Raw genomic sequence first — 11,688 nt, 5'->3', positions numbered from 1 at the left:
TAGATCTCAGAAACAAGAAGAAGAATTGTTAGGTTGCTATTGAAAGATCCCGTAAAGAAAACATTTGTATAAAAAAAAGAGAGAAACATTTAGAAGACAAGGAAAGATGTAGAAGAGGGCAAAGTAACCAACGCTTACCGAAGAAAATAAGGTCTGAAAGAAAAAAAAATTGTCACAAAATATATCAACAGAGGAGATGCAGAGATGTTAATCTCACAATCTGGGTTGGGCCACTTCAGTTTTCCAGCCCAAAGATATGTTAAAACTGAACAAATGGGGTCAATATCTCCGAAGAAGATGCATTTGATGCTACGAAATGACATTGGATGTATGCAAAAACAAATAGTCTGCTGTTGATATGTACAAAAAATTAATCCAGGGCTTGTGGACGGTCGCTTCTTTCGCCTCGAGAGAGAAGACAGCTACATTTTCATACCAACGGGACAACAGAAACAAGTCATGCGAGCACCTTCCACCACCGAGGCCGCGGAGTTATTGCTGTCAGTGGTTGCAATCGTGCAATGATAGGTACCAGCACAGTGTATTGCAAAACAGATAGAAGGAAACAGACAAAATAAGTATTTGGCAAAGTTCCATATCCTTTCTCATTGATGCAATAGCATTTTATACATGAGGTTGCTAGGGCCAGCCTGTAGGTGCCACGTATGAACAGTGAACAGCTAATCAAAAATGATAGAATGGCTAAAGTGGCCTTGGAGGAAAGCATAATGGTAAGGCATTCGTCCATGAGGACTAGGGGTTCCATCAATTCCTACCCCCTTGAGAATGAGCATGTCCTCATGCGATAAAGGAGGGAAAACGAGCCAGAATGTCATCTGCGATTTCCCAGGTGGCGTCGGCCTGTGGTAGACCAACCCATTTGATAAGCCATTGAACAACTGGAGAATTGTGTTGTTTGATGAGACGACGGTCAAGGACTGATTCAGCAGACCATTGGAATTCATTGCCAAGCTGTAGGTGGAAGATCGGGAGGGAAGAATGTTCGACCAGTTTAAGTTTTAAAGGAGACATGAAAGACAGGGGTGAATTTTGGCGGAAGGTGGTAGGCGTAGGCGATAGGCGCTTTGCCAATGCGTGCTTCAACCCGATATGGCCCATAGTATTTGGGGATAACTTGAAATTTTGTGGGGCAGCAAGAGAGGTCTGTCGGTAAGGTTGAATGCGCAAATAAACCCAATCACCAACATTGAATTCACGCTCGTGCGGTGTCGATCAGCATAGAGCTTCATGCGGTTCTGAGCTTGGAGCATGTTGGTGCGAAGGGAAGTGAGGAGCTGGTCGCGTCGTAAGGTCTGGTCCATCGCTTGAACCAAGCTTGTGTCCTGAAGGTACTTGGGAACAGATGGAGGAGGAGCACCGTAGAGAGCTTGGTAAGGACTCATCTTGATGGCAGCTTGGAATGTGGTGTTGTACCACCATTCCGCCCATGGGAGCCAATGGACCCAAGTGGAGGGTTTGTCGTCGACAAAACAGCGTAAGTAATGTTCCACCGTGCGATTAAGAACTTCGACCATCACTCTGTGGGTGGTAGGAAGAATCGGCAGAGTTATGCGTTCCCGAGCCAGGAAGAAGGAGTCCCAAAATTGGAAATGAACACGGATCACGATCACGACAATAGTTTTTGGCATGCCATGGAGCCGAAAAATCTCCTTAATGAATATGTCAGAAATTTTGCAGCAGTAAACGGGTGCGTCAAAGGGATAAAATGGCCATACTTTGTTAGTCGATCCACAACAACTAATAAAGCATTCTTGCCAGCAGACTTTGGGAGGCCTTCAACAAAATCAAGGGAAATGTCCTGCCATACACCTTGAGGAACCTGGAAGAGGTTGTAAGAGACCAGGAGGTCGGATCGCTTCATAGTTGTTTCTCTGGCAGATATCACACGAGGCAACAAAGAGTTTGACATCTCTCTTAATTCCAGGCCACAAAAATGAACGAGTAATACGTTTGTAAGTGCGTAGAAACCCGAGTGGCTCGCCACGGGAGGAGTGAAACTCTGTGAGAATCTTAAGGCGCCAGTTGGACGTCGTGGTACAAAGATGCGATCCCGGTATAACAAGAGTTGATTCTGAAAAGAGAAGCCAACGGGCACCTTTGTGTTGGTACTGAGAGCATTTAAAATGGTAATCGTATCAGGATCAGACGTATAAAGGGCTTGAATGTCAATGATGCCATCAAATATTGGGGCAGAGGTAGCAAGAAGGGCAACATCTTGGTGACGAGACAGAGCGTCAGCGGCTTTATTCAAACTTCCAGCCCGATATTCAAGTGTATAATTGTAGCCCAGCAGCTTGGCGAGCCATTTGTGTTGTGCAGGTGTGGTAATGCGTTGATCGTGAAGGTGTCGCAAGGTTTGGTGATCGGTGATGATTTTGAAGTGGGAACCGATGAGGTACGGCCGCCATTTTTCCACCGCAAAAAGGATGGCCATCATTTCTTTTTCGTATGTGGACAAGGATTGATGACGTAAGGAAAGGGGCTTGCTGAGGTAAGCGATGGGGTGATGGTTTTGGGACAGACAGCACCAATGCCTGTGTTAGAAGCATCGCATTCCAAAACAAAAGGTTGTGTGAAATCGGGCGAGCAAGGATGGAGTTGTGGCTGGGCCTCGCTTGAGGGCTGTGAACGCGTGGGTAGAACTTGGGGTCCAAGAGAAACTATCATGCTTCAACATATCTGTTAGAGGTTTGGCTAGAAGACCATAATGACGGACAAACTTCCGATAGTAACCTGTGATGCCAAGGAAGCCGCGCAGCGCTTTGAGGGTCTTGGGATGGGGCCACTCTTGAATGCAATGGATCTTTTTGGGGTCGACTGCGACACCTGCAGCAGAGAGGACGTGGCCTAAGTAGCTCATGGAGGGTTGAGCAAAGTCACACTTGGAAAGCTTCAATTTTAGGCCATGATCACGCAAGACAGTGAAGACTGCAGTTAAATGTGTCAAATGATCACTCAATGAGGTGCTGTAAATGAGGATGTCGTCAAAAAATACCAGGACAAATTTGCGAAGAAACGGCCGAAAAATATTGTTCATCAAGGATTGAAAAGTCGACGGGGCGTTGGAGAGGCCGAAAGGCATGACGAGGAATTCGTAATGGCCCTCGTGTGTGAAAATGCGAGTCTTTTGAACGTCATCTGAATGCATACGGATTTGGTGATAACCCGATCACATATCCAATTTAGAGAAAACTGTAGCACCATGAAGCTCATCCAAAAGTTCATCGACGACGGGAATCGGAAATCGATCCTTAATAGTGGCATGATTCAAAGCGCGATAATCTACACAAAGACGCCATGATCCATCCTTTTTTTTAACAAGCAGTACAGGGGAGGAATAAGGGCTGCAACTGGGTTGTACAACGCCAGCCCGGAGCATTTCTCTTACCAAAGCTTCAATTTCAGTTTTTTGGAAATGGGGATAGCGATATGGGCGCACGTTCACCGGCTGAGTACCGTGCATCAAGGGAATGCGATGGTCAATTTTGCGTTGAGGAGGAAGGCCTGTCGGAGTAGTGAAGAGATCAGCGAACTGTGATAAGAGAGGTTGAACTGAGGCGGGGGTGAATTAGAAGTTGCGAGTCCGCAATGAGACCAATTGAGCAAGAACGCCCCGTTCTCGAGCTAAGAGTCGGTCATCACATGACAGTCCACCAAGGAGGCCTCAGTTTTGGTTTGACCCACTAACCGATGGATTTCGCCATCCACTTTGAATACCATGATTTTTTTCTTAAAATTCCAACCGATAAAGCCCAATGTGTCGAGCCAATCAGCACCCAAAATAAGATCGCACCCGGAGACAAAGCATGCAAATAGCAATCCGTAACAAGTGTATAATCTGAGAGATACTGGACCTCGAGAAACGAAGCCCTTGGTCTCAATGATATCATTATTGGCAACCTGGATTCGCTTGGGGGGTTGAGAAGAGTCAATAGTGAGGCCCAATCGTTTGGCAATATGTGGGTTTAATAGATTATGGGTGGAGCCGGTGTCTATAAAAACCGTGAGGCCCATTTTGCCAATGGAGCCTTGAAGGCGCATTGTGCGTGTACACGGAGAACCCGTGGAGCGCATGGATGGTCGAGAAGGTTCAGACTCCTCGTGGCTAGGGGTAATCGTGGGTGTGCCATGTTCGACTTCAAGGTAATGGCTTCCTCGAAGGAGTCATCGTAAACGCCCCAATCCGCATCAATCATGAGGAGTTGAGGTCGTTTGCAGCGATGACCGCCCGGAAAGGTTCATCACGATTGAAGCGGAGATTTTTTCACGCGGTCCCGGACCTCGGCCCGAGAGAGCCTACGAATGGGTGGTTGTCCCGAGGTAACAGATGGCGCTGTCGGCCGTGGCAATCCGGGAGGCGAGAGCTTGCTCGGAGAGAAACGCGAGAAAATGGTCAAATCGGATGCGTGTCGACTCCGACGATTATCAAAGGCTCGGGCCAATCGCTTTGTCGTATTCGCATTCGCCGGATGGTGAATCGTAACGCTATCACGGCTCGCGGTCAAGCCGCCCACATACACGCCTTTGTTGGTCGCCGACACCAAGGGCGCGCACGAAAGTTTTGTAAATTCGGCGTTGTATTCGTCGAGAGTGCCAATCTGTTGGATGTGGGAGAGAGCGGAGTTAAAGTCCAAGGGGTCACCATAACCGAAGTGAGCCAGTAAGGCTTCGGAAAATGAGGTCCAGGATGGATTTGGAAAACGGGTCTCAAACCATCGCATCCATAGGGCGGCGTCATCAATCAAGTGTACGGCAGCAACTTTAACATGTAAATGGGGAGGATCTCATGGAGATCTAAGTAGCGCTCGCAAAGGGTCATAGCGTAGGGTCCTTTCCAAGAAACGGTAAAGGTCGATTTTTGGGGTGTGTGGAGAAGCCGTGGCTGTGGTCCGTATAGGCGGTGAGAAGTGTATGGGGGTTGGTGTTGAACAGGGTGGGGAACAAGTGGGTGATGGGGACGTGGGAAAAAGGGGTTGGGTAGTGTAGGCGTGGGTGGATGGGGTTGGGTAGTGTAGGCGTGGGTGTAAGGGGTGGTGTGGTAAAAATGGCGGAGGGAGGGAGGTATGAGGGAAAAGATGCGATGATGGAAAGGTTGGGAAGAGGAAGAAGCGTGCGAAGAAACCTGTGGTGAGTCTGGGAAGGTGGGGGACGAACGGAGCCGAAGGAGATGGGGTGCGGTGGTGATGGGAGGGAGGGTTTGGGATGAGGGTGGGAGGCGATGAACAGCGTCTAAAAGGGTTTGTTGGAAGGAGGATTGTTGCTGGGTAAGGTTCTCAAGAGCCTTGCCAAAGGAAACCTGGAGAGAGGAAAGGTTTTGCTGGACCTCTAGAATTTGCTCGCGGTGTAAATCCACCTCTAATTCGATGGCAGGAATGGAAGGGGGGGAGCTGGCCACAGGACTGCCCATTGTCGTGGTGGCTCTGATACCAATGATAGGTACCAGCACAGTGTATTGCAAAACAGATAGAAGGAAACAGACAAAATAAGTATTTGGCAAAGTTCCATATCCTTTCTCATTGATGCAATAGCATTTTATACATGAGGTTGCTAGGGCCAGCCTGTAGGCTGCCACGTATGAACAGGTGAACAGCTAATCAAAAATGATAGAATGGCTAAAGTGGCCTTGGAGGAAAGCATAATGGTAAGGCATTCGTCCATGAGGACCAGGGGTTCCATCAAACTGTGATATCATCCTGTTGCTCTTCTTCTTCGTCTGGTAAACATACACAACGAGAGAAAACCTCCTCTGGAAAACATATATACAAGACAAAATGTAGATTCATTTATTATTTTGCTTTATTTTATTTTATTTTATTTTATATTTGGAAATAGTTGGAGTAAAATTATGAAACGCGTCAATAAAACATCACACCTGCCTTACCTTCTTCATCAGAGTCCCCAAGGATCTTATTGAACGATATTGAATCACAAGAAGAATCTGTAGAAATACTCATCATATTATGATTCTCTTCTTGTTGCACCTGCACAAGTCGGATGCCCAACTCCTTAACCAGAAGCCCAGATTTCATAATTACGAAACAACCACTTCATCGCCCCCTTGTAACGGCTCATCCTCCAAACTCCAGTGGCTTAACCATATCATGTCTTCTCCTTCACCGAATACCGTAGTGTGATGGGTCATACACCTTCGACAGACCCTTGCTCTTATTTTTGACTGTTATATGTGGCCAATAATTGTGGTGGAAAATAGGAGAATCATAGCCAGCATTCGAATAGACAACAAAGAAAATCAAGCCTCGAGTTCTGTGATTATCAAGTAATGGCACAGTAAAAGATATTGAGGACCCTCTGCTTTTATGGCTGCATTGGCCTGGAACCTCATTCCCACCAAAAAATGTGCTGAATATACGACACTCGTATAGTCCCTATATATATGCAATAGAACTGATATTATGAGAGAGAGAGAGAGAGAGAGAGAGAGAGAGAGAGAGAGGCGCACACCTGGACAGGAATTGGATCATCCTTTTGTAGAATGGGTGCCATTGATTCCAACAAGTTGCACAATCCAATGATGGCTTGTAACTTGAACTTGTACTGCCACTCAACTAGGCTGCTGTGATTAAATGATATGGCTGTCTCTACGTGACGGGATTGAAATGTCATTTTCTCCAATGAAATGCAATCTAAAATATCCAAGTTGTTTACTTTTGGTAACCCCAGAAGTGATTTGAGACTCGTACACATGGAAAAAGAGAGTTTATCGAGCCTCGCTAATCCTTTGATACAATTTGGTAGGCTACAAATTGGATTATTCCCTAGATTTAATCTTTGCAATGACGACATATTACTAAAATCCATAGGAAAGGCATCATCCGAAAGATTGCACCCCCAAAGACTTAATTCTACTAAAGAGCATGGTAAAGAACACAAGATACTCAAACTTCTTTCTAGCCATAATTCACTTATCGGAATTCCATCTGTCTCAAACAATTTTAATGAGTCCATGTTCCTCAACATCTCAATTGATAACTCCTTTAGATTTGAGCAACCAGATATAATAAATGTTTCAAGTGATTTTAGCATACAAATGTTCTTGGGAAGCAACCTAATCTTTTTGCAATCTTTCATATTCAAGTAACTAAGTCTCTCTAGGTTTCCAATGGATCCATGGACATAAATCAGGCTCGTGCAGTCTACTAGAACCAATTTCTCTAGATTTGGGCAATATGAGAATTCAATATATGGTTTCTGTAAGGGAATGAGAATGGCTGAGATCAAGGGTCTTCAAGGACGGAAGATACTGTAGAGGAAAAAATGTACAGAAGAAAACAATGTGGGGAGTTAATTTTTACAAATATATAATTTGTTATCAAACTAAAAGCCTATTGAAAATGAAAAAGAAATTGAAAAGGGTAGAGAGTGACATACTTTTGTTCCCTTGAATACTTGTCTCAGACCGCTGTATTGCATTTCAAGAACAATAATGCTTCCCACAGGAAAATCGACGGGTATAGAATCTAAAGGAAATTCAAGCCAACACAACCATCTTAGTCCACTACAAAATTTTGCGTAACATCCGCGGAGTTTTACGTGACTAAGATGGAGTAGTTTTAGTTCCTGCATCCGTGAAAATGCATTGGTTTCCAAGAATTTCTCATTTGAGTTTATAGTAGGGCACATGTGCATGTCCAGGACAAGACCTTCAATTGTTTCCGTACCCTACAAAAGAAAAGGAAAAGACATTTGGAAAGTTTTTAGAAGAGGAAAAACAAAAATGTGTACAAATAACGCATATTTCTTACATTCTTTTCCGTCAAGATTTTGAAAGAGTCCTTATGATGCCATACTCTACTACGCTTCCGAGGCTCCTTTGATTCTAGGCGAACAATTTCTCTTCCCATTCCACGAATCAGGTCGTGCATCCACACCTTGTCCCATCCATCAATAATCACCAAACATCTATCGATGAGATTTTGAATGCCAACAATTGTATAGAAATCACATCCATCTAGTATTTTAGCAATGTAATCTTTGTCCATTCCGATAAAGAAACAAGCAATGTGGAGGAATAATTTTTGGTCATGGTCATCTTGCAAAGAGTCATAGCTTACTCTTAGTTTATTTATTATTTCACCATTTGGAATAACTTCTAACTTCTCCAATGCACTTTTCCATAGACATACACTTTCCCCCAACAAAGAAGAACCTAAAACTTTGAGAGCTAATGGAAGTCCTCCGCAATGATCGACTAGCTTCTCTGAATATTCTATGTAATCTTCAACAGGATGGTCTTGGCCAAAAGCGTGCCAACTGAAGAGCTCCAATGATTCTTTTTGAGTCAAAGTTCCAACTGCATACACCTCAGTAATTTGATGAGCCTTTAACAATCTTGCACGCCTAGTTGTTATGATGATTTTACTTCCTGGATAAAATCGATCTTTCACTTGAAGTACTGCATCTAATTGGTCCAGATGATCCACATCATCGAGAACAAGAAGAACCCTTTTAGAGCTTATTGCATCTTCAATCTTAATTAATCCCTCACTAACATTGCTTATTTTCATTTTTCTCCCATTCAAAATATCAGAAAGAAGTTGTGTTTGTATTTGAACTAAGCCATTGGGTTGATCTGAAACTTCTTTGATATTTTCAAGGAAGCTGCTTCCTTCAAATATTCTAAAGTTCGAATTGTAAACAGTCTTTGCGATGGTTGTTTTCCCTATTCCACTCATCCCATAGATTACAAGTATGCCAACATCAGTTGACCTCCGTTGTAACCAGAAATTAATTCTTTCGACTCGAGAATGCATTCCAACCAAGTTGGGAGCAACACTCAATGGTGTGCGACTTAGTTTGTCTCCAATCACTTTAACTATTTTCTTGATGAACTTTGACTCGTACCTAAAAAATTGCAATCAAAATGAAAGAGAATTCAAACATGCATGCATGATTTCATATGCAAGTTATAAAATACCATGGAAATAAGTTCAGAAAGTTAGAAGTTACAAATATATAACAGATGAGTGCTGAAAGAGTTAGAACTTAAAACTATGTTTGCAATAACAGCTGGATAATAGGTATTTCTCTTTCTAAAGGCATCCGGGACTATTTGAAGTTCTAGCTTCTTTCTGTTGCTGCAGCAGAAAGAAAATAGTTAACGTGAAAATAGTCCCGGATGCCTTTAGAAGAATCTGGATTGCTGAGGGTGTCTTGAGTGTTTTTTATTTTATTTGAAAGGACAGAATCTATCAATATTTTGATACTAATTCAGTCGCAACCAAATAAAGAAACTAATTCAGTTGGTAGTAGGAATGAAATTACCCATGAGCTTGATTTTGCAAGACCATCCCTGCCAGATCTGCAACCTCTGCAAGTGCCTCTCTCCATGCCTTCACCTTCAGCAGCGGTTGAGTTTTTTGGTGTCTAGCAAATGCCTTTGCAAGACTTCCTGTCTGCTTCTTTACATGGGATGGATACACATCGTAGAAGACAGGCAAAACGACATGGTCATCTGAGGTCTTTCTCTTGCGTTCAAGGATCATCACCACTCATCAAGGCACCATCCGACGACGCGTAGTCTTTCGAGAACACAATGACAGAAGTTCGTGAGTGTTTGATTGCTTTCTGCAGTTCGGGCTTGATACCTTCTCCTCTCTCGACTTCATCGTAGTCTCGGAAAGTGCGAAATCCGCGCGTTGACAAGGGCCGTAGAGGTGGTCGCGAAAGTCTTGCGAGTGTCTTGGCCTCTGAAACTCGGAACACGTGATAACGATAATATCCAGAAGTACTGGAAACAGAGGAGGTTTGTGGATCGGCTGCTCTCACAAGAGCCATGGATATCGACGACTTGAAGTGGTCAAGAAACAAACTAGCGTTTGCTGGTGTCTCATCGAAAGCCAAGCTTGTTATGATGAATTGCAGAATTCAATGAATGAAAAGACAGCCTACCCATAACTCCATTGACTTACTTGAAAAGCGATTAGGCTAACGTAGACGACAGAAACAGAGTGTCCCTTAATCTTCAATGTCCTCCTTTCACTCTGTGACCTTTACCAGTCGTTTCACTTTTCTCAATTTCCTTTTTTTTATTGCCAATTGCCTTTGGAATGGATTTGGTGATGAGACTTGGCTTGGCTTAATAATTACTTCTTGTTCTTTTTACATATTCAATTTTGATCTGGGTGTTATTATGTGTTTTCCTTGTTCCTGTTTACATATTCAGCTTTAGATTCACACTTTGTTTTGCAAGCTAGCTAGGTTGTGACATTTTTTTGTTAATGTCCATGTCATGGATTGGTTGGACCAATCGGTTGCTTCCATTTGGCGCATTCAGAACGCTACACTTGGCAGAAATTGGCAGTGGACTTTGAGCAGACAAAGAGTGAACTCTTGGCTTTGCTAGTTATCATGGGAAATGATTATGGCTGCGTATACCACATTAATGGGGTCGGCAATGTGTGCCTTTTGATATCATAATATCAATCTAATTCCTTCCTCATGCCTGGGGTTTTCAACTATGAGAGGAAACTTGAATTCCTCGCCGGAGAATAGCTGAAACACATCTGAGACATCACAGTAAGAGGATAGGATTTTGGAAAATCATTCTTGTCCATAGGCAGCGTTCCTTACACTAATGCAAGACGCAACGGAAAGGTCAGTTTTTTTCATTGTTTTCAATACAAATCTAGCCGTCATCTCTAGCTCCTCGTCTGTGAAAATTGTTGTGTCTCCTCTCCATGTGAAGCAATTTGCTACTCTAACAATAACCCTACATTTTTCTGGAACAACTTGGATCTTAGCTTAATAAACTTATGCTTGTTCACACTGAAATAAATAATTAACTACTTGATATTTTATATCATCTTAATTACTAATGCAACTAGGAGGGTCGGTTATTCATATTTTTTTATTGTATAGCCGATTGGCTATACTACCGTTTTTTTAAAGAAAGATAGTATAGCCAACCAGCTATACCTGGTTTTTTCCATTTTTTTTATAAAAGAAATAGTATAGCCGCGTGCGATACGGGGCTTTTTCCAATTTTGTTTAAAGAAATAATATAACCGCGCGGCTAAACTTGGTATTTTCCTAATTTTTCAAAAAGAAATATGTTAGCCGTTCGGCTATACTCGGTTGTTCGCTAATTTTCTAAAAATGAAATAGTATAGCCGATCGGCTATACTAGTTTTTAATTTTTCAAAAAAGAAACAGTATAGCCGTGCCATGGTGGCCGTGAAGCATCAATGAACAAATGTAGTAATCCTGCATTCAAATTAGTTGTGTTCATTTCTGTGGGATCAATTTTTAATACATGATCCCTCTGTGATGTTTGTTCTTACACTATTAATGTACAGTGAAAATTTTCAATCTGAAAAATGATTCATTATTGAGAATTTAAATTCATTATAAATGCAATTCTTTGGTCTTGAACATTGTCTTCAAAATGGTGTATGTTTTCATAAATTTTGAATTTACTTACCCCTTCCACTCTATGTCATTCGAGGGATTCGAACACAATCTAAGATTGTTGGCTGTTTTCGTAAAAGAAATCCAATCTTCTTGTTTTTTTTTTTTTTTTGTCAATAAGAACTTTCATTAAAGGAGGTAAAAGAAATCCAATATGAGATAGCTGCCACGCTTGGCACTTGCATGAAGGGGGCGAGATTTGTTAATTCAAGGGATTCAAATTTAAGACCTCATTTAACG

The 11,688-nt window shown here is 42.7% G+C and overlaps 1 pseudogene across 1 annotated transcript; it reads right to left on the bottom strand.

Annotated features, from left to right (window-relative positions):
• Window positions 1-5,504: 5,504 nt before the first annotated feature.
• LOC103331563 (disease resistance protein RUN1-like) lies at window positions 5,505-9,957 on the bottom strand (annotated as a pseudogene). Its single transcript, XR_016126599.1, has 6 exons — window positions 9,304-9,957; window positions 7,785-8,883; window positions 7,411-7,701; window positions 6,484-7,282; window positions 5,903-6,407; window positions 5,505-5,767 (listed from the first exon to the last, which is right to left on the bottom strand). The product of XR_016126599.1 is annotated as a disease resistance protein RUN1-like (transcript).
• Window positions 9,958-11,688: the final 1,731 nt, after the last annotated feature.

Source organism: Prunus mume, linkage group LG5 (genome assembly GCF_029339155.1).
Source record: "Prunus mume cultivar Tortuosa linkage group LG5, ASM2933915v1, whole genome shotgun sequence".
Classification (NCBI taxonomy): Eukaryota; Viridiplantae; Streptophyta; class Magnoliopsida; order Rosales; family Rosaceae; genus Prunus; species Prunus mume.
Note: the sequence above shows the minus strand (reverse complement) of the source record. Positions and strands in the feature narration are given on the sequence as shown.